Consider the following 25318-nt stretch of genomic DNA (forward strand, 5'->3'; position numbering starts at 1 on the left):
GTTTCATCAACACTTTGAAGGTCCACAGATTACAGAATGCCTCCAGATGTGCATCGGAAACTACTACTGGTCTTACAGGAAACGATCAAAGCGTAGACTGTTTGAGACATTACTCCCATGGAGGCAAGTGCGCATAATGTCTGTTGTATTCAATCCCGAGGCGATTTCTGTGTTTCATCAACACTTTGAAGGTCCACAGATTACAGAATGCCTCCACATGTGCATCGGAAACTACTACTGGTCCTCCAGGAAACAATCAAAGCGTAGACTGTTTGAGGCATTACTCCCATGGAGGAAAGTGGTCATGGTGACTGTTGTATTCAATCCCGAGGAAATTTCTGTGTTTCATCAACACTTTGAAGGTCCACAAATTACAGAATGCCTCCAGATGTGCATCGGAAACTACTACTGGTCTTGCAGGGAACGATCAAAGCGTAGGCTGTTTGAGGCATTACTCCCACGTAAAGAAATGCGCATGATGGCTGTTGTATTCAATCCAGATGCAATTTCTGTGTTTCATCAACACTTTGAAGGTACACAGATTACAGAATGCCTAAAGATGTGCATCGGAAACTACTACTGGTCTTGCAGGGAACGATTAAAGCGTAGACTGTTTGAGACATTATTCCCATGGAGGAGAGTGCGCATGGTGACTGTTGTATTCAATCCCGATGCAATTTCTGTGTTTCATCAACACTCTGATAGTCCACACATTACAGAATGCCCCCAGATGTGCATGGGAAACTACTACTGGTCTTCCAGTTAACGATCAAAGCGTAAACTGTTGGAGACATTACTCCCATGGAGGAAAGTGCGCATGGTGACAGTTGTATTCAATCCCGAAGCAATTTCTGTGTTTGAACAACACTCTGATAATTTACAGATTACCGAATGCCTCCAGATGTACATCCGTAACTACTCCTGTTCTTCCAGGGAACGATCAAAGCGTAGACTGTTTGAGACATTACTAACATGGAGGAAAAATGCACATGATGACTGTTGTATTCAATCCCGCGGCAATTTCTGTGTTTCATCAACACATTGAAGGTCCACAAATTACAGAATACCTCCAGATGTGCATCGGAAACTACTACTGGTCTTGCAGGGAGCGTTCAAAGCATAAACTGTTTGAGACATTACTCCCATGGAGGAAAGTTCGCATGGTGACTGTTGTATTCAATGAGATGCAATTTCTGTGTTTGAACAACACTCTGATAGTTTACAGATTACCGAATGCCTCCATATGTGCATCGGAAACTACTACTGGTCTTCCAGGGAACGATCAAAGCGTAGACTGTTTGAGACATTTTTAACCTTTAGGAAAATGCGCATGATGACTGTTGTATTCAATCCCGATGCAATTTCTGTGTTTCATCAAAACTTTGAAGGTCCACAGATTAAAGGATGCCCCCAGATGTGCATCGGAAACTACTACTGGTCTTGCAGGGAACGATCAAAGCGTAGGCTGTTTGAGACATTACTCCCACGTAAAAAAATGCGCATGATGGCTGTTGTATTCAATCCAGATGCAATTTCTGTGTTTCATCAACACTTTGAAGGTACACAGATTACAGAATGCCTAAAGATGTGCATCGGAAACTACTACTGGTCTTGCAGGGAACGATTAAAGCGTAGACTGTTTGAGACATTATTCCCATGGAGGAGAGTGCGCATGGTGACTGTTGTATTCAATCCCGATGCAATTTCTGTGTTTCATCAACACTCTGATAGTCCACACATTACAGAATGCCCCCAGATGTGCATGGGAAACTACTACTGGTCTTCCAGTTAACGATCAAAGCGTAAACTGTTGGAGACATTACTCCCATGGAGGAAAGTGCGCATGGTGACTGTTGTATTCAATCCCGAAGCAATTTCTGTGTTTGAACAACACTCTGATAATTTACAGATTACCGAATGCCTCCAGATGTGCATCCGTAACTACTCCTGTTCTTCCAGGGAACGATCAAAGCGTAGACTGTTTGAGACATTACTAACATGGAGGAAAAATGCACATGATGACTGTTGTATTCAATCCCGCGGCAATTTCTGTGTTTCATCAACACATTGAAGGTCCACAAATTACAGAATACCTCCAGATGTGCATCGGAAACTACTACTGGTCTTGCAGGGAGCGTTCAAAGCATAAACTGTTTGAGACATTACTCCCATGGAGGAAAGTGCGCATGGTGACTGTTGTATTCAATCCCGACGCAATTTCTGTGTTTCATCAACACTTTGAAGGTCCACAGATTACAGAATGCCTCCACATGTGCATCGGAAACTACTACTGGTCCTCCAGGAAACAATCAAAGCGTAGACTGTTTGAGGCATTACTCCCATGGAGGAAAGTGGTCATGGTGACTGTTGTATTCAATCCCGAGGAAATTTCTGTGTTTCATCAACACTTTGAAGGTCCACAAATTACAGAATGCCTCCAGATGTGCATCGGAAACTACTACTGGTCTTACAGGGAACGATCAAAGAGTAGGCTGTTTGAGACATTACTCCCACGTAAAAAAATGCGCATGATGGCTGTTGTATTCAATCCAGATGCAATTTCTGTGTTTCATCAACACTTTGAAGGTACACAGATTACAGAATGCCTAAAGATGTGCATCGGAAACTACTACTGGTCTTGCAGGGAACGATTAAAGCGTAGACTGTTTGAGACATTATTCCCATGGAGGAGAGTGCGCATGGTGACTGTTGTATTCAATCCCGATGCAATTTCTGTGTTTCATCAACACTCTGATAGTCCACAGATTACAGAATTCCTCCAGATGTGCATGGGAAACTACTACTGGTCTTCCAGTTAACGATCAAAGCGTAAACTGTTGGAGACATTACTCCCATGGAGGAAAGTGCGCATGGTGACTGTTGTATTCAATCCCGAAGCAATTTCTGTGTTTGAACAACACTCTGATAATTTACAGATTACCGAATGCCTCCAGATGTGCATCCGTAACTACTCCTGTTCTTTCAGGGAACGATCAAAGCGTAGACTGTTTGAGACATTACTAACATAAAGGAAAAATGCACATGATGACTGTTGAATTCAATCCCGCGGCAATTTCTGTGTTTCATCAACACATTGAAGGTCCACAAATTACAGAATACCTCCAGATGTGCATCGGAAACTACTACTGGTCTTGCAGGGAGCGTTCAAAGCATAAACTGTTTGAGACATTACTCCCATGGAGGAAAGTGCGCATGGTGACTGTTGTATTCAATGAGATGCAATTTCTGTGTTTGAACAACACTCTGATAGTTTACAGATTACCGAATGCCTCCATATGTGCATCGGAAACTACTACTGGTCTTCCAGGGAACGATCAAAGCGTAGACTGTTTGAGACATTTTTAACTTTTAGGAAAATGCGCATGATGACTGTTGTATTCAATCCCGATGCAATTTCTGTGTTTCATCAAAACTTTGAAGGTCCACAGATTAAAGGATGCCCCCAGATGTGCATCGGAAACTACTACTGGTCTTACAGGAAACGATAAAATCGTAGACTGTTTGAGACATTACTCCCATGGAGGCAAGTGCGCATAATGTCTGTTGTATTCAATCCCGAGGCGATTTCTGTGTTTCATCAACACTTTAAAGGTCCACAGATTACAGAATGCCGCCAGATGTGCATCGGAAACTACTACTGGTCTTGCAGGGAACGAGCAAAGCGTAGACTGTTTGAGACATTACTCCCACTGAGGAAAATGCACATGATGACTGTTGTATTCAATCCCGTGGCAATTTCTGTGTTTCATCAACACTTTGAAGGTACACAGATTACAGAATGCCTCCAGATATGCATCGGAAACTACTAGTGGTCTTGCAGGGAACGATCAAAGCGTAGACTGTTTGACACATCACTCCCATGGAGGAAAGTGCGCTTGGAGATTGTTGTATTCAATCCCGATGCAATTTCTGTGTTTCATCAACACTCCGATAGTTCACACATTACAGAATGCCCCCAGATGTGAATCGGAAACTACAACTGGTCTTCCAGGGAACGATCAAAGCGTAAACTGTTTGAGACATTACTCCCATGGAGGAAAGTGCGCATGGTGTCACTTGTATTCAATCCCGATGCAATTTCTGTGTTTCATCATCACCCTTATAGTCCACAGATTACTGAATGACACCAGATGTGCATCAAAAACTACTACTTGTCTTCCAGGGAACGATCAAAGCGTAGACTGTTTGAGACATTACTCCCATGGAGGAAAGTGCGCATGGTGACGGTTGAATTCAATCCTGATGCAATTTCAGTGTTTCATCAACACTCTGATAGTCCACACATTACGGAATGCCTCCAGATGTGCATCGGAAACTACTACTGGTCTTCCAGTTAACGATCAAAGTGTAAATTGTTTGAGACATTACTCCCATGCAGGAAAGTGCGCATGGTGACTATTGTATTCAATCCCGATGCAATGTCTGTGTTTGAACAACACTCTCATAGTTTACAGATTACCGAATGTCTCCAGACGTGCATCGGAAACTACTACTGCTCTTAAAGGGAACGATCAAAGCGTAGACTGTTTGAGACATTACTAACATGGAAGAAAATGCGCATGATGATTGTTGTATTCAATCCCGAGGCAATTTCTGTGTTTCATCAATACTTTGAACGTCCACAGATTACAGAAATCCTCCAGATGTGCATCGGAAACTACTACTGGTCTTGCAGGGTACGATCAAAGCGTAGACTGTTTGAGACATTACTCCCATGGAGGAAAGTGGGCATGGCGACTGTTGTACTCAATCCCGATGCAATTTCTGTGTTTCATCAACACTCAGATAGTCCACAGATTACAGAATGACACCAGATGTGCATCAGAAACTACAACTTGTCTTCCAGGGAACAATCAAAGTGTAGACTGTTTGAGACATTACTCCAATGGAGGAAAGTGCGCATGGTGACTGTTGTATTCAATCCCGATGCAATTTCTGTGTTTCTTCAACACTTTGAAGGTCCACAGATTACAGAATGCCTCCAGATGTGCATCGGAAACTACTACTGGTCCTCCAGGAAACAATCATAGCGTAGACTGTTTAAGGCATTACTCCCATGGAGGAAAGTGCTCATGGTGACTGTTGTATTCAATCTCGCGGCAATTTCTGTGTTTCATCAACACTTTGAAGGTCCACAGATTACAGAATGCCTCCAGATGTGCATCGGAAACTACTACTGGTCTTGCAGGGAACGATCAAAGCGTAAACTGTTTGAGACATTACTCCCATGGAGGAAAGTGGGCATGGTGACTGTTGTATTCACTCCCGATGCAATTTCTGTGTTTCATCAACACTTTGAAGTTCCACAGATTAAAGAATGCCTCCAGATGTGCATGGGAAACTACTACTGGTCTTACAGGAAACGATCAAAGCGTAGACTGTTTGAGACATTACTCCCATGGAGGCAAGTGTGCATAATGTCTGTTGTATTCAATCCCGAGGCGATTTCTGTGTTTCATCAACACTTTAAAGGTCCACAGATTACAGAATGCCGCCAGATGTGCATCGGAAACTATTACTGGTCTTGCAGGGAATGATCAAAGCGTAGGCTGTTTGAGACATTACTCCCACGTAGGAAAATGCGCATGATGGCTGTTGTATTCAATCCAGATGCAATTTCTGTGTTTCATCAACGCTTTGAAGGTACACAGATTACAGAATGCCTAAAGATGTGCATCGGAAACTACTACTGGTCTTGCAGGGAACGATCAAAGCGTAGACTGTTTGAGACATTACTCCCATGGAGGAAAGTGCGCTTGGTGATTGTTGTATTCAATTCCGATGCAATTTCTGTGTTTCATCAACACACCGATAGTCCACACATTACTGAATGCCCCCAGATGTGCATCGGAAACTACTACTGGTCTTCCAGGGAACGATCAAAGCGTAAACTGTTTGAGACATTACTCCCATGGAGGAAAGTGCGCATGGTGTCACTTGTATTCAATCCCGATGCAATTTCTGTGTTTCATCATCACCCTTATAGTCCACAGATTACTGAATGACACCAGATGTGCGTTAAAAACTACTACTTGTCTTCCAGGGAACGATCAAAGCGTAGACTGTTTGAGACATTACTCCCATGGAGGAAAGTGCGCATGGTGACTGTTGAATTCAATCCTGATGCAATTTCTGTGTTTCATCAACACTCTGATAGTCCACACATTACGGAATGCCTCCAGATGTGCATCGGAAACTACTACTGGTCTTGCAGGGAACGATCAAAGCGTAGACTGTTTGAGACATTACTCCCATGGTGGAAAGTGCGCATGGTGACTGTTGTATTCAATCCCGATGCAATTTCTGTGTTTCATCCACATTTTGAAGGTCCACAGATTACAGAATGCCAAAAGATGTGTATCGGAAACTACTACTGGTCTTGCAGGGAACGATAAAAACGTAGACTGTTTGAGACATTATTCCCATGGAGGAATTTGCGCATGGTGACTGTTGTATTCAATCCCGATGCAATTTCTGTGTTTCATCAACACTCTGATAGTCCACACATTAAAGAATGCCCCCAGATGTGCATCGGAAACTACTACTGGTCTTCCAGTTAACGATCAAAGTGTAAATTGTTCTGACATTACTCCCATGGAGGAAAGTGCGCATGGTGACTATTGTATTCAATCCCGATGCAATGTCTGTGTTTGACCAACACTCTGATAGTTTACAGATTACCGAATGTCTCCAGACGTGCATCGGAAACTACAACTGGTCTTAAAGGGAACGATCAAAGCGTAGACTGTTTGAGACATTACTAACATGGAGGAAAATGCGCATGATGACTGTTGTATACAATCCCGAGGCAATTTCTGTGTTTCATCAATACTTTGAACGTCCACAGATTACAGAAATCCTCCATATGTGCATCGGAAACTACTACTGGTCTTGCATGGAACGATCAAAGCGTAGACTGTTTGAGACATTACTAACATGGAGGAAAGTGGGCATGGCGACTGTTGCATTCAATCCCGATGCAATATCAGTGTTTCATCAACACTCTGATGGTCCACAGATTACAGAATGACACCAGATGTGCATCAGAAACTACTACTTTTCTTCCAGGGAACGATCAAAGTGTAGACTGTTTGAGACATTACTCCAATGGAGGAAAGTGCGCATGGTGACTGTTGTATTCAATCCCGACGCAATTTCTGTGTTTCATCAATACTTTGAAGGTCCACAGATTACAGAATGCCTCCACATGTGCATCGGAAACTACTACTGGTCCTCCAGGAAACAATCAAAGCGTAGACTGTTTGAGGCATTACTCCCATGGAGGAAAGTGCTCATGGTGACTGTTGTATTCAATCCCGAGGCAATTTCTGTGTTTCATCAACACTTTGAAGGTCCACAAATTACAGAATGCCTCCAGATGTGCATCGGAAACTACTACTGGTCTTGCAGGGAGCGTTCAAAGCGTAGACTGTTTGAGACATTACTCCCATGGAGGAAAGTGGGCAAGGTGACTGTTGTATTCAATCCCGATGCAATTTCTGTGTTTCATCAACACTTTGAAGGTCCACAGATTACAGAATGCCTCCAGATGTGCATCGGAAACTACTACTGGTCCTACAGGAAACGATCAAAGCGTAGACTGTTTGAGACATTACTCCCATGGAGGCAAGTGCGCATAATGTCTGTTGTATTCAATCCCGAGGCGTTTTCTGTGTTTCATCAACACTTTAAAGGTCCACAGATTACAGAATGCCGCCAGATGTGCATCGGAAACTACTACTGGTCTTGCAGGGAATGATCAAAGCGTAGGCTGTTTGAGACATTACTCCCACGTAGGAAAATGCGCATGATGGCTGTTGTATTCAATCCAGATGCAATTTCTGTGTTTCATCAACGGTTTGAAGGTACACAGATTACAGAATGCCTAAAGATGTGCATCGGAAACTACTACTGGTCTTGCAGGGAACGATCAAAGCGTAGACTGTTTGAGACATTACTCCCATGGAGGAAAGTGCGCTTGGTGATTGTTGTATTCAATTCCGATGCAATTTCTGTGTTTCATCAACACACCGATAGTCCACACATTACTGAATGCCCCCAGATGTGCATCGGAAACTACTACTGGTCTTCCAGGGAACGATCAAAGCGTAAACTGTTTGAGACATTACTCCCATGGAGGAAAGTGCGCATGGTGTCACTTGTATTCAATCCCGATGCACTTTCTGTGTTTCATCATCACCCTTATAGTCCACAGATTACTGAATGACACCAGATGTGCATTAAAAACTACTACTTGTCTTCCAGGGAACGATCAAAGCGTAGACTGTTTGAGACATTACTCCCATGGAGGAAAGTGCGCATGGTGACTGTTGAATTCAATCCTGATGCAATTTCTGTGTTTCATCAACACTCTGATAGTCCACACATTACGGAATGCCTCCAGATGTGCATCGGAAACTACTACTGGTCTTGCAGGGAACGATCAAAGCGTAGACTGTTTGAGACATTACTCCCATGGTGGAAAGTGCGCATGGTGACTGTTGTATTCAATCCCGATGCAATTTCTGTGTTTCATCCACATTTTGAAGGTCCACAGATTACAGAATGCCAAAAGATGTGCATCGGAAACTACTACTGGTCTTGCAGGGAACGATAAAAACGTAGACTGTTTGAGACATTATTCCCATGGAGGAATTTGCGCATGGTGACTGTTGTATTCAATCCCGATGCAATTTCTGTGTTTCATCAACACTCTGATAGTCCACACATTAAAGAATGCCCCCAGATGTGCATCGGAAACTACTACTGGTCTTCCAGTTAACGATCAAAGTGTAAATTGTTGGGACATTACTCCCATGGAGGAAAGTGCGCATGGTGACTATTGTATTCAATCCCGATGCAATGTCTGTGTTTGACCAACACTCTGATAGTTTACAGATTACCGAATGTCTCCAGACGTGCATCGGAAACTACAACTGGTCTTAAAGGGAACGATCAAAGCGTAGACTGTTTGAGACATTACTAACATGGAGGAAAATGCGCATGATGACTGTTGTATACAATCCCGAGGCAATTTCTGTGTTTCATCAATACTTTGACCGTCCACAGATTACAGAAATCCTCCATATGTGCATCGGAAACTACTACTGGTCTTGCATGGAACGATCAAAGCGTAGACTGTTTGAGACATTACTAACACGGAGGAAAGTGGGCATGGCGACTGTTGCATTCAATCCCGATGCAATATCAGTGTTTCATCAACACTCTGATGGTCCACAGATTACAGAATGACACCAGATGTGCATCAGAAACTACTACTTTTCTTCCAGGGAACGATCAAAGTGTAGACTGTTTGAGACATTACTCCAATGGAGGAAAGTGCGCATGGTGACTGTTGTATTCAATCCCGACGCAATTTCTGTGTTTCATCAATACTTTGAAGGTCCACAGATTACAGAATGCCTCCACATGTGCATCGGAAACTACTACTGGTCCTCCAGGAAACAATCAAAGCGTAGACTGTTTGAGGCATTACTCCCATGGAGGAAAGTGCTCATGGTGACTGTTGTATTCAATCCCGAGGCAATTTCTGTGTTTCATCAACACTTTGAAGGTCCACAAATTACAGAATGCCTCCAGATGTGCATCGGAAACTACTACTGGTCTTGCAGGGAGCGTTCAAAGCGTAGACTGTTTGAGACATTACTCCCATGGAGGAAAGTGGGCAAGGTGACTGTTGTATTCAATCCCGATGCAATTTCTGTGTTTCATCAACACTTTGAAGGTCCACAGATTACAGAATGCCTCCAGATGTGCATCGGAAACTACTACTGGTCCTACAGGAAACGATCAAAGCGTAGACTGTTTGAGACATTACTCCCATGGAGGCAAGTGCGCATAATGTCTGTTGTATTCAATCCCGAGGCGATTTCTGTGTTTCATCAACACTTTAAAGGTCCACAGATTACAGAATGCCGCCTGATGTGCATCGGAAACTACTACTGGTCTTGCAGGGAACGATCAAAGCGTAGGCTGTTTGAGACATTACTCCCACGTAAAAAAATGCGCATGATGGCTGTTGTATTCAATCCAGATGCAATTTCTGTGTTTCATCAACACTTTGAAGGTACACAGATTACAGAATGCCTAAAGATGTGCATCGGAAACTACTACTGGTCTCGCAGGGAACGATCAAAGCGTAGACTGTTTGAGACATTATTCCCATGGAGGAGAGTGCGCATGGTGACAGTTGTATTCAATCCCGATGCAATTTCTGTGTTTCATCAACACTCTGATAGTCCACACATTACAGAATGCCCCCAGATGTGCATGGGAAACTACTACTGGTCTTCCAGTTAACGATCAAAGCGTAAACTGTTGGAGACATTACTCCCATGGAGGAAAGTGTGCATGGTGACTGTTGTATTCAATCCCGAAGCAATTTCTGTGTTTGAACAACACTCTGATAATTTCAAGATTACCGAATGCCTCCAGATGTGCATCCGTAACTACTCCTGTTCTTCCAGGGAACGATCAAAGCGTAGACTGTTTGAGACATTACTAACATGGAGGAAAAATGCACATGATGACTGTTGTATTCAATCCCGAGGCAATTTCAGTGTTCCATCAACACATTGAAGGTCCACAAATTACAGAATACCTCCAGATGTGCATCGGAAACTACTACTGGTCTTGCAGGGAACGATCAAAGCGTAGACTGTTTGATACATTATTCCCATGGAGGAAAGTGCGCATGGTGACTGTTGTTTTTAATCCCGATGCAATTTCTGTGTTTCATTAACACTCTGATAGTCCACACATTAAAGAATGCCCCCAGATGTGCATCGGAAACTACTACTGGTCTTCCAGTTAACGATCAAAGTGTAAATTGTTTGAGACATTACTCCCATTCAGGAAAGTGCGCATGGTGACTATTGTATTCAATCCCGATGCAATGTCTGTGTTTGAACAACACTCTCATAGTTTACAGATTACCGAATGTCTCCAGACGTGCATCGGAAACTACTACTGCTCTTAAAGGGAACGATCAGAGCGTAGACTGTTTGAGACATTACTAACATGGAGGAAAATGCGCATGATGACTGTTGTATTCAATCCCGAGGCAATTTCTGTGTTTCATCAATACTTTGAACGTCCACAGATTACAGAAATCCTCCAGATGTGCATCGGAAACTACTACTGGTCTTGCAGGGTACGATCAAAGCGTAGACTGTTTGAGACATTACTCCCATGGAGGAAAGTGGGCATGGCGACTGTTGTACTCAATCCCGATGCAATTTCTGTGTTTCATCAACACTCTGATAGTCCACAGATTACAGAATGACACCAGATGTGCATCAGAAACTACTACTTGTCTTCCAGGGAACGATCAAAGTGTAGACTGTTTGAGACATTACTCCAATGGAGGAAAGTGCGCATGGTGACTGTTGTATTCAATCCCGACGCAATTTCTGTGTTTCATCAATACTTTGAAGGTCCACAGATTACAGAATGCCTCCACATGTGCATCGGAAACTACTACTGGTCCTCCAGGAAACAATCAAAGCGTAGACTGTTTGAGGCATTACTCCCATGGAGGAAAGTGCTCATGGTGACTGTTGTATTCAATCCCGTGGCAATTTCTGTGTTTCATCAACACTTTGAAGGTCCACAAATTACAGAATGCCTCCAGATGTGCATCGGAAACTACTACTGGTCTTGCAGGGAGCGTTCAAAGCGTAGACTGTTTGAGACATTACTCCCATGGAGGAAAGTGGGCAAGGTGACTGTTGTATTCAATCCCGATGCAATTTCTGTGTTTCATCAACACTTTGAAGGTCCACAGATTACAGAATGCCTCCAGATGTGCATCGGAAACTACTACTGGTCCTACAGGAAACGATCAAAGCGTAGACTGTTTGAGACATTACTCCCATGGAGGCAAGTGCGCATAATGTCTGTTGTATTCAATCCCGAGGCGATTTCTGTGTTTCATCAACACTTTAAAGGTCCACAGATTACAGAATGCCGCCTGATGTGCATCGGAAACTACTACTGGTCTTGCAGGGAACGATCAAAGCGTAGGCTGTTTGAGACATTACTCCCACGTAAAAAAATGCGCATGATGGCTGTTGTATTCAATCCAGATGCAATTTCTGTGTTTCATCAACACTTTGAAGGTACACAGATTACAGAATGCCTAAAGATGTGCATCGGAAACTACTACTGGTCTCGCAGGGAACGATCAAAGCGTAGACTGTTTGAGACATTATTCCCAAGGAGGAGAGTGCGCATGGTGACAGTTGTATTCAATCCCGATGCAATTTCTGTGTTTCATCAACACTCTGATAGTCCACACATTACAGAATGCCCCCAGATGTGCATGGGAAACTACTACTGGTCTTCCAGTTAACGATCAAAGCGTAAACTGTTGGAGACATTACTCCCATGGAGGAAAGTGTGCATGGTGACTGTTGTATTCAATCCCGAAGCAATTTCTGTGTTTGAACAACACTCTGATAATTTACAGATTACCGAATGCCTCCAGATGTGCATCCGTAACTACTCCTGTTCTTCCAGGGAACGATCAAAGCGTAGACTGTTTGAGACATTACTAACATGGAGGAAAAATGCACATGATGACTGTTGTATTCAATCCCGAGGCAATTTCTGTGTTCCATCAACACATTGAAGGTCCACAAATTACAGAATACCTCCAGATGTGCATCGGAAACTACTACTGGTCTTGCAGGGAACGATCAAAGCGTAGACTGTTTGATACATTATTCCCATGGAGGAAAGTGCGCATGGTGACTGTTGTTTTTAATCCCGATGCAATTTCTGTGTTTCATTAACACTCTGATAGTCCACACATTAAAGAATGCCCCCAGATGTGCATCGGAAACTACTACTGGTCTTCCAGTTAACGATCAAAGTAAAAATTGTTTGAGACATTACTCCCATGCAGGAAAGTGCGCACGGTGACTGTTGTATTCAATCCCGATGCAATTTCTGTGTTTCTTCAACACTTTGAAGGTCCACAGATTACAGAATGCCTCCAGATGTGCATCGGAAACTACTACTGGTCCTCCAGGAAACAATCAAAGCGTAGACTGTTTAAGGCATTACTCCCATGGAGGAAAGTGCTCATGGTGACTGTTGTATTCAATCTCGCGGCAATTTCTGTGTTTCATCAACACTTTGAAGGTCCACAGATTATAGAATGCCTCCAGATGTGCATCGGAAACTACTACTGGTCTTGCAGGGAACGATCAAAGCGTAAACTGTTTGAGACATTACTCCCATGGAGGAAAGTGCGCATGGTGACTGTTGTATTCAATCCCGATGCAATTTCCGTGTTTGAACAACACTTTGATAGTTTACAGATTACCGAATGCCTCCAGATGTGCATCGGAAACTACTACTGGTCTTCCAGGTAACGATCAAAGCGTAGACTGTTTGAGACATTACTAACATGGAGGGAAATGCGCATGATGACTGTTGTATTCAATCCCGAATGAATTCCTGTGTTTCATCAACACTTTGAAGGTCCACAGATTAGAGAATGCCCCCAGATGTGCATCGGAAACTACTACTGGTCTTGCAGGGAATGATCAAAGCCTAAACTGTTTGAGACTTTACTCCCATGGAGGAAAGTGCGCGTGGTGACTGTTGTATTCAATCCCGATGCAATGTCTGTGTTTGAACAACACTCTGATAGTTTACAGATTACCGAATGCCTCCATATGTGCATCGGAAACTCTTACTGGTCTTCCAGGGAACGATCAAAGCGTAGACTGTTTGAGACATTCCTAACTTGGAGGAAAATGCGCATGACGACTGTTGTATTCGATCCCGATGCAATTTCTGTGTTTCATCAATACTTTGAAGGTCCACAGATTACAGGATGCCTCCAGATGTGCATCGGAAACTACTACTGGTCTTCCAGGGAACGATCAAAGCGTAGACTGTTTGAGACATTACTCCCATGGAGGAAAGAGGGCAAGGTGACTGTTGTATTCAATCCCGATGCAATTTCTGTGTTTCATTAACACTTTGAAGGTCCACAGATTACAGAATGCCTCCAGATGTGCATCGGAAACTGCTACTGGTCTTGCAGGGAACGATCAAAGCGTAAACTGTTTGAGACATTACTCCCATGGAGGCAAGTGCGCATAATGTCTGTTGTATTCAATCCCGAGGCTATTTCTGTGTTTCATCAACACTTTAAAGGTCCACAGATTACAGAATGCCGCCAGATGTGAATCGGAAACTACTACTGGTCTTGCAGGGAACGATCAAAGCGTAGGCTGTTTGAGACATTACTCCCACGTAGGAATATGCGCATGATGGCTGTTGTATTCAATCCAGATGCAATTTCTGTGTTTCATCAACGCTTTGAAGGTACACAGATTACAGAATGCCTAAAGATGTGCATCGGAAACTACTACTGGTCTTGCAGGGAACGATCAAAGCGTAGACTGTTTGAGACATTATTCCCATGGAGGAGAGTGCGCATGGAGACTGTTGTATTCAATCCCGATGCAATTTCTGTGTTTCATCAACACTCTGATAGTCCACACATTACAGAATGCCCCCAGATGTGCATGGGAAACTACTAATGGTCTTCCAGTTAACGATCAAAGCGTAAACTGTTTGAGACATTCCTCCCATGGAGGAAAGTGCGCATTGTGACTGTTGTATTCAATCCCGAAGCAATTTCTGTGTTTGAACAACACTCTGATAATTTACAGATTACCGAATACCTCCAGATGTGCATCCGTAACTACTACTGTACTTCCAGGGAACGATCAAAGCGTAGACTGTTTGAGAAATTACTAACATGGAGGAAAAATGCACATGATGACTGTTGTATTCAATCCCGAGGCAATGTCTGTGTTTCATCAACACTTTGAAGGTCCACAAATTACAGAATACCTCCAGATGTGCATCGGAAACTACTACTGGTCTTGCAGGGAGCGTTCAAAGCATAAACTGTTTGAGACATTACTCCCATGGAGGAAAGTGCGCATGGTGACTGTTGTATTCAATGAGATGCAATTTCTGTGTTTGAACAACACTCTGATAGTTTACAGATTACCGAATGCCTCCATATGTGCATCGGAAACTACTACGGGTCTTCCAGGGAACGATCAAAGCGTAGACTGTTTGAGACATTTTTAACTTGGAGGAAAATGCGCATGATGACTGTTGTATACAATCCCGATGCAATTTCTGTGTTTCATCAACACTTTGAAGGTCCACAGATTAAAGGATGCCCCCAGATGTGCATCGGAAACTACTACTGGTCTTCCAGGGAACGATCAAAGCGTAGACTGTTTGAGACATTACTCCCATGGAAGAAAGTGGGCATGGTGACTGTTGTATTCACTCCCGATGCAATTTCTGTGTTTCATCAACACTCTGATAGTCCACAGATTACAGAATGACACCCGATGTGCATCAGAAACTACTACTTGTCTTCCAGGGAACGATCAAAGCGTAAACTGTATGAGACATTACTCCCATGGAGGAAAGTGCAAATGATGACTGTTGTATTCAATCCCGATGCAAATTCTCTGTTTCATCAACACTCTGATAGTCCACAGATTACAGAATGCCCCCAGATGTGCATCGGAAACTACACTGGTCTTCCAGGCAACAATAAAAGCGTAAACTGTTTGAGACATTACTCCCATGGAGGAAAGTGCGCATGGTGACTGTTGTATTCACTCCCGATGCAATTTCTGTGTTTCATCAACACTTTGAAGTTCCACAGATTACAGAATGCCTCCAGATGTGCATCGGAAACTACTACTGGTCTTACAGGAAACGATAAAAGCGTAGACTGTTTGAGACATTACTCCCAAGGAGGCAAGTGCGCATAATGACTGTTGCATTCAATCCCGAGGCAATTTCTGTGTTTCATCAACACTTTAAAGGTCCACAGATTACAGAATGCCGCCAGATGTGCATCGGAAACTACTACTGGTCTTGCAGGGAACGAGCAAAGCGTAGACTGTTTGAGACATTACTCCCACTGAGGAAAATGCGCATGATGACTCTTGTATTCAATCCCGTGGCAATTTCTGTGTTTCATCAACACTTTGAAGGTACACAGATTACAGAATGCCTCCAGATATGCATCGGAAACTACTAGTGGTCTTGCAGGGAACGATCAAATCGTAGACTGTTTGAGACATCACTCCCATGGAGGAAAGTGCGCTTGGTGATTGTTGTATTCAATCCCGATGCAATTTCTGTGTTTCATCAACACACCGATAGTTCACACATTACAGAATGCACCCAGATGTACATCGGAAACTACTACTGGTCTTCCAGGGAACGATCAAAGCGTAAACTGTTTGAGACATTACTCCCATGGAGGAAAGTGCGCATGGTGACGGTTGAATTCAATCCTGATGCAATTTCTGTGTTTCATCAACACTCTGATAGTCCACACATTACGGAATGCCTCCAGATGTGCATCGGAAACTACTACTGGTCTTGCAGGGAACGATCAAAGCGTAGACTGTTTGTGACATTACTCCCATGGTGGAAAGTGCGCATGGTGACTGTTGTATTCAATCCCGATGCAATTTCTGTGTTTCATCCACATTTTGAAGGTCCACAGATTACAGAATGCCAAAAGATGTGCATCGGAAACTACTACTGGTCTTGCAGGGAACGATCAAAGCGTAGACTGTTTGAGACATTATTCCCATGGAGGAAAGTGCGCATGGTGACTGTTGTATTCAATCCCGATGCAATTTCTGTGTTTCATCAACACTCTGATAGTCCACACATTTAAGATTGCCCCCAGATGTGCATCGGAAACTACTACTGGTCTTCCAGTTAACGATCAAAGTGTAAATTGTTTGAGACATTACTCCCATGGAGGAAAATGCGCATGGTGACTATTGTATTCAATCCCGATGCAATGTCTGTGTTTGAACAACACTCTGATAGTTTACAGATTACCGAATGTCTCCAGACGTGCATCGGAAACTACTACTGGTCTTAAAGGGAACGATCAAAGCGTAGACTGTTTGAGACATTACTAACGTGGAGGAAAATGCGCATGATGACTGTTGTATTCAATCCCGAGGCAATTTCTGTGTTTCATCAATACTTTGAACGTCCACAGATTTCAGAAATCCTCCAGATGTGCATCGGAAACTACTACTGGTCTTGCAGGGTACGATCAAAGCGTACACTGTTTGAGACATTACTCCCATGGAGGAAAGTGGGCATGGCGACTGTTGTACTCAATCCCGATGCAATTTCTGTGTTTCATCAACACTCTGATAGTCCACAGATTACAGAATGACACCAGATGTGCATCAGAAACTACTACTTGTCTTCCAGGGAACAATCAAAGTGTAGACTGTTTGAGACATTACTCCAATGGAGGAAAGTGCGCATGGTGACTGTTGTATTCAATCCCGATGCAATTTCTGTGTTTCTTCAACACTTTGAAGGTCCACAGATTACAGAATGCCTCCAGATGTGCATCGGAAACTACTACTGGTCCTCCAGGAAACAATCAAAGCGTAGACTGTTTGAGGCATTACTCCCATGGAGGAAAGTGCTCATGGTGACTGTTGTATTCAATCTCGCGGCAATATCTGTGTTTCATCAACACTTTGAAGGTCCACAGATTACAGAATGCCTCCAGATGAGCATCGGAAACTACTACTGGTTTTGCAGGGAACGATCAAAGCGTAAACTGTTTGAGACATTACTCCCATGGAGGAAAGTGCGCATGGTGACTGTTGTATTCAATCCCGACGCAATTTCTGTGTTTGAACAACACTTTGATAGTTTACAGATTACCGAATGCCTCCAGATGTGCATCGGAAACTACTACTGGTCTTCCAGGTAACGACCAAAGCGTAGACTGTTTGAGACATTACTAACATGGAGGGAAATGCGCATGATGACTGTTGTATTCAATCCCGAGTGAATTCCTGTGTTTCATCAACACTTTGAAGGTCCACAGATTAGAGAATGCCCCCAGATGTGCATCGGAAACTACTACTGGTCTTCCAGGAAACGATCAAAGCGTAGAGTGTTTGAGACATTACTCCCATGGAGGAAAGTGCGCTTGGTGACTGTTGTATTCAACCCAGATGCAATTTCTGTGTTTGAACAACACTCTGATAGTTTACAGATTACCGAATGCCTCCATATGTGCATCGGAAACTACTACTGGTCTTCCAGGGAACGATCAAAGCGCAGACTGTTTGAGACATTCCTAACCTGGAAGAAAATGCGCATGATGTCTGTTGTATTCAATCCCGATGCAATTTCTGTGTTTCATTAATACTTTGAAGGTCACAGATTACAGGATGCCTCCAGATGTGCATCGGAAACTACTACTGGGCTTCCAGGGAACGATCAAAGCGTAGACTGTTTGAGACATTACTCCCATGGAAGAAAGTGGGCATGGTGATTAATGTATTCAATCCCGATGCTATTTCTGTATTTCATTAACACTCTGATAGTCCACAGATTACAGAATGACACCAGATGTGCATCAGAAACTTCTACTTGTCTTCCAGGGAACGATCAAACCGTAAACTGTTTGAGACATTACTCCAATGAAGGAAAGTACGCATGGTGACTGTTGTATTCAATCCCCATGCAATTTCTGTGTTTCATCAACACATTGAAGGTCCACAGATTACAGAATGCCTCCAGATGTGCATCGGAAACTACTACTGGACCTCCAGGAAACAATCAAAGCGTAGACTGTTTGAGGCATTACTCCCATGGAGGAAAGTGCTCATGGTGACTGTTGTATTCAATCCCGAGGCAATTTCTGTGTTTCATCAACACTTTGAAGGTCCACAAATTACAGAATGCCTCCAGATGTGCATCGGAAACTACTACTGGTCTTGCAAAGAGCGTTCAAAGCGTAGACTGTTTGAGACATTACTCCCATGGAGGAAAGTGGGCAAGGTGACTGTTGTATTCAATCCCGATGCCATGTCTGTGTTTCATCAACACTTTGAAGGTCCACAGATTACAGAATGCCTCCAGATGTGCATCGGAAACTACTACTGGTCTTGCAGGGAACGATCAAAGCGTAAACTGTTTGAGACATTACTCCCATGGCGGAAAGTGGGCATGGTGACTGTTGTATCCACTCCCGATGCAATTTCTGTGTTTCATCAACACTTTGAAGTTCCACAGATTAAAGAATGCCTGCAGATGTGCATCGGAAACTACTACTGGTCTTACAGGAAACGATCAAAGCGTAGACTGTTAGAGACATTACTCCCATGGAGGCAAGTGCGCATAATGTGTTTTGTATTCAATCCCGAGGCGATTTCTGTGTTTCATCAACACTTTAAAGGTCCACAGATTACAGAATGCCGCCAGATGTGCATCGGAAACTACTACTGGTCTTGCAGGGAATGATCAAAGCGTAGGCTGTTTGAGACATTACTCCCACGTAGGAAAATGCACATGATGGCTGTTGTATTCAATCCAGATGCAATTTCTGTGTTTCATCAACACTTTGAAGGTACACAGATTACAGACTGCCTAAAGATGTGCATCGGAAACTACTACTGGTCTTGCAGGGAACGATCAAAGCGTAGACTTTTTGAGACATTATTCCCATGGAGGAGAGTGCGCATGGTGACTGTTGTATTCAATCCCGATGCAATTTCTGTGTTTCATCAACACTCTGATAGTCCACACATTACAGAATGCCCCCAGATGTGCATGGCAAACTACTACTGGTCTTCCAGTTAACGATCAAAGCGTAAACTGTTTGAGACATTACTCCCATGGAGGAAAGTGCGCATGGTGACTGTTGTATTCAATCCCGAAGCAATTTCTGTGTTTGAACAACACTCTGATAATTTACAGATTACCGAATGCCTCCAGATGTGCATCCGTAACTACTACTGTTCTTCCAGGGAATGATCAAAGCGTAGACTGTTTGAGACATTACTAACATGGAGGAAAAATGCACATGGTGACTGTTGTATTCAATCCCGAGGCAATTTCTGTGTTTCATCAACACTTTGAAGGTCCACAAATTACAGAATACCTCCAGATGTGCATCGGAAACTACTACTGGTCTTGCAGGGAGCGTTCAAAGCATAAACTGTTTGAGACATTACTCCCATGGAGGAAAGTGCGCATGGTGACTGTTGTATTCAATGAGATGCAATTTCTGTGTTTGAACAATACTCTGATAGTTTACAGATTACCGAATGCCTCCATATGTGCATCGGAAACTACTACTGGTCTTCCAGGGTACGATCAAAGCGTAGACTGTTTGAGACATTACTCCAATGGAGGAAAGTGCGCATGGTGACTGTTGTATTCAATCCCGATGCAATTTCTGTGTTTCATCAACACTTTGAAGGTCCACAGATTAAAGGATGCCCCCAGATGTGCATCGGAAACTACACTGGTCTTCCAGGCAACGATAAAAGCGTAAACTGTTTGAGACATTACTCCCATGGAGGCAAGTGCGCATAATGAATGTTGTATTCAATCCCGAGGCAATTTCTGTGTTTCATCAACACTTTAAAGGTCCACAGATTACAGAATGGCGCCAGATGTGCATCGGAAACTACTACTGGTCTTGCAGGGAACGAGCAAAGCGTAGACTGTTTGAGACATTACTCCCACTGAGGAAAATGCGCATGATGACTGTTGTATTCAATCCCGTGGCAATTTCTGTGTTTCATCTACACTTTGAAGGTACACAGATTACAGAATGCCTCCAGATATGCATCGGAAACTACTAGTGGTCTTGCAGGGAACGATCAAAGCGTAGACTGTTTGAGACATCACTCCCATGGAGGAAAGTGCGCTTGGTGATTGTTGTATTCAATCCCGATGCAATGTCAGTGTTTCATCAACACACCGATAGTTCACACATTACAGAATGCCCCCAGATGTGCATCGGAAACTACTACTGGTCTTCCAGGGAACGATCAGAGCGTAAACTGTTTGAGACATTACTCCCATGGAGGAAAGTGCGCATGGTGTCACTTGTATTCAATCCCGATGCAATTTCTGTGTTTCATCATCACCCTTATAGTCCACAGATTACTGAATGACACCAGATGTGCATCAAAAACTACTACTTGTCTTCCAGGGAACGATCAAAGCGTAGACTGTTTGAGACATTACTCCCATGGAGGAAAGTGCGCATGGTGACGGTTGAATTCAATCCTGATGCAATTTCTGTGTTTCATCAACACTCTGATAGTCCACAGATTACAGAATGACACCAGATGTGCATCAGAAACTACTACTTGTCTTCCAGGGAACAATCAAAGTGTAGACTGTTTGAGACATTACTCCAATGGAGGAAAGTGCGCATGGTGACTGTTGTATTCAATCCCGATGCAATTTCTGTGTTTCTTCAACACTTTGAAGGTCCACAGATTACAGAATGCCTCCAGATGTGCATCGGAAACTACTACTGGTCCTCCAGGAAACAATCAAAGCGTAGACTGTTTGAGGCATTACTCCCATGGAGGAAAGTGCTCATGGTGACTGTTGTATTCAATCTCGCGGCAATTTCTGTGTTTCATCAACACTTTGAAGGTCCACAGATTACAGAATGCCTCCAGATGAGCATCGGAAACTACTACTGGTCTTGCAGGGAACGATCAAAGCGTAAACTGTTTGAGACATTACTCCCATGGAGGAAAGTGCGCATGGTGACTGTTGTATTCAATCCCGATGCAATTTCTGTGTTTGAACAACACTTTGATAGTTTACAGATTACCGAATGCCTCCAGATGTGCATCGGAAACTACTACTGGTCTTCCAGGTAACGATCAAAGCGTAGACTGTTTAAGACATTACTAACATGGAGGGAAATGCGCATGATGACTGTTGTATTCAATCCCGAGTGAATTCCTGTGTTTCATCAACACTTTGAAGGTCCACAGATTAGAGAATGCCCCCAGATGTGCATCGGAAACTCCTACTGGTCTTGCAGGGAATGATCGAAGCGTAAACTGTTTGAGACATTACTCCCATGGAGGAAAGTGCGCTTGGTGACTGTTGTATTCAACCCAGATGCAATTTCTGTGTTTGAACAACACTCTGATAGTTTACAGATTACCGAATGCCTCCATATGTGCATCGGAAACTACTACTGGTCTTCCAGGGAACGATCAAAGCGTAGACTGTTTGAGACATTCCTAACTTGGAAGAAAATGCGCATGATGTCTGTTGTATTCAATCCCGATGCAATTTCTGTGTTTCATCAATACTTTGAAGGTCACAGATTACAGGATGCCTCCAGATGTGCATCGGAAACTACCACTGGGCTTCCAGGGAACGATCAAAGCGTAGACTGTTTTATACATTACTCCCATGGAAGAAAGTGGGCATGGTGACTAATGTATTCAATCCCGATGCTATTTCTGTATTTCATTAACACTCTGATAGTCCACAGATTACAGAATGACACCAGATGTGCATCAGAAACTTCTACTTGTCTTCCAGGGAACGATCAAACCGTAAACTGTTTGAGACATTACTCCAATGGAGGAAAGTACGCATGGTGACTGTTGTATTCAATCCCCATGCAATTTCTGTGTTTCATCAACACATTGAAGGTCCACAGATTACAGAATGCCTCCAGATGTGCATCGGAAACTACTACTGGTCTTGCAGGGAGCGTTCAAAGCGTAGACTGTTTGAGACATTACTCCCATGGAGGAAAGTGGGCAAGGTGACTGTTGTATTCAATCCCGATGCAATTGCTGTGTTTCATCAACACTTTGAAGTTCCACAGATTAAAGAATGCCTCCAGATGTGCATCGGAAACTACTACTGGTCTTACAGGAAACGATCAAAGCGTAGACTGTTAGAGACATTACTCCCATGGAGGCAAGTGCGCATAATGTCTGTTGTATTCAATCCCGAGGCGATTTCTGTGTTTCATCAACACTTTAAAGGTCCACAGATTACAGAATGCCGCCAGATGTGCATCGGAAACTACTACTGGTCTTGCAGGGAACGATCAAAGCGTAGGCTGTTTGAGACATTACTCCCACGTAGGAAAATGCACATGATGGCTGTTGTATTCAATCCAGATGCAATTTCTGTGTTTCATCAACACTTTGAAGGTACACAGATTACAGAATGCCTAAAGATGTGCATCGGAAACTACTACTGGTCTTGCAGGGAACGATCAAAGCGTAGACTGTTTGAGACATTATTCCCATGGAGGAGAGTGCGCATGGTGACTGTTGTATTCAATCCCGATGCAATTTCTGTGTTTCATCAACACTCTGATAGTCCACACATTACAGAATGCCCCCAGATGTGCATGGGAAACTACTACTGGTCTTCCAGTTAACGATCAAAGCGTAAACTGTTTGAGACATTACTCCCATGGAGGAGAGTGCGCATGGTGACTGTTGTATTCAATCCCGATGCAATTTCTGTGTTTCATCAACACTCTGATAGTCCACACATTACAGAATGCCCCCAGATGTGCATGGGAAACTACTACTGTTCTTCCAGGGAATGATCAAAGCGTAGACTGTTTGAGACATTACTAACATGGAGGAAAAGTGCACATGATGACTGTTGTATTCAATCCCGAGGCAATTTCTGTGTTTCATCAACACTTTAAAGGTCCACAAATTACAGAATACCTCCAGATGTGCATCGGAAACTACTACTGGTCTTGCAGGGAGCGTTCAAAGCATAAACTGTTTAAGACATTACTCCCATGGAGGAAAGTGCGCATGGTGACTGTTGTATTCAATGAGATGCAATTTCTGTGTTTGAACAACACTCTGATAGTTTACAGATTACCGAATGCCTCCATATGTGCATCGGAAACTACTACTGGTCTTCCAGGGAACGATCAAAGCGTAGACTGTTTGAGACATTACTCCAATGGAGGAAAGTGCGCATGGTGACTGTTGTATTCAATCCCGATGCAATTTCTGTGTTTCATCAACACTTTGAAGGTCCACAGATTAAAGGATGCCCCCAGATGTGCATCGGAAACTACACTGGTCTTCCAGGCAACGATAAAGGCGTAAACTGTTTGAGACATTACTCCCATGGAGGAAAGTGCGCATGGTGACTGTATTATTCCCTCCCGATGCAATTTCTGTGTTTCATCAACACATTAAAGTTCCACAGATTACAGAATGCCTCCAGATGTGCATCGAAAACTACTACTGGTCTTACAGGAAACGATAAAAGCGTAGACTGTTTGAGACATTACTCCCATGGAGGCAAGTGCGCATAATGACTGTTGTATTCAATCCCGAGGCAATTTCTGTGTTTCATCAACACTTTAAAGGTCCACAGATTACAGAATGCCGCCAGATGTGCATCGGAAACTACTACTGGTCTTGCAGGGAACGAGCAAAGCGTAGACTGTTTGAGACATTACTCCCACTGAGGAAAATGCATATGATGACTGTTGTATTCAATCCCGTGGCAATTTCTGTGTTTCATCAACACTTTGAAGGTACACAGATTACAGAATGCCTCCAGATATGCATCGGAAACTACTAGTGGTCTTGCAGGGAACGATCAAAGCGTAGACTGTTTGAGACATCACTCCCATGGAGGAAAGTGCGCTTGGTGATTGTTGTATTCAATCCCGATGCAATTTCCGTGTTTCATCAACACACCGATAGTTCACACATTACAGAATGCCCCCAGATGTGTATCGGAAACTACTACTGGTCTTCCAGGGAACGATCAAAGCGTAAACTGTTTGAGACATTACTCCCATGGAGGAAAGTGCGCATGGTGTCACTTGTATTCAATCCCGATGCAATTTCTGTGTTTCATCATCACCCTTATAGCCCACAGATTACTGAATGACAAAAGATGTGCATCAAAAACTACTACTTGTCTTCCAGGGAACGATCAAAGCGTAGACTGTTTGAGACATTACTCCCATGGAGGAAAGTGCGCATGGTGACGGTTGAATTCAATCCTGATGCAATTTCTGTGTTTCATCAACACTCTGATAGTCCACACATTACGGAATGCCTCCAGATGTGCATCGGAGACTACTACTGGTCTTGCAGGGAACGATCAAAGCGTAGACTGTTTGAGACATTACTCCCATGGTGGAATGTGCGCATGGTGACTGTTGTATTCAATCCCGATGCAATTTCTGTGTTTTATCCACATTTTGATGGTCCACAGATTACAGAATGCCAAAAGATGTGCATCGGAAACTACTACTGGTCTTGCAGGGAACGATCAAAGCGTAGACTGTTAGAGACATTATTCCCATGGAGGAAAGTGCGCATGGTGGCTGTTGTATTCAATCCCGATGCAATTTCTGTGTTTCATCAACACT

This window comes from Schistocerca gregaria, chromosome 3 (genome assembly GCF_023897955.1).
Source record: "Schistocerca gregaria isolate iqSchGreg1 chromosome 3, iqSchGreg1.2, whole genome shotgun sequence".
In the NCBI taxonomy this organism is placed as follows: domain Eukaryota; kingdom Metazoa; phylum Arthropoda; class Insecta; order Orthoptera; family Acrididae; genus Schistocerca; species Schistocerca gregaria.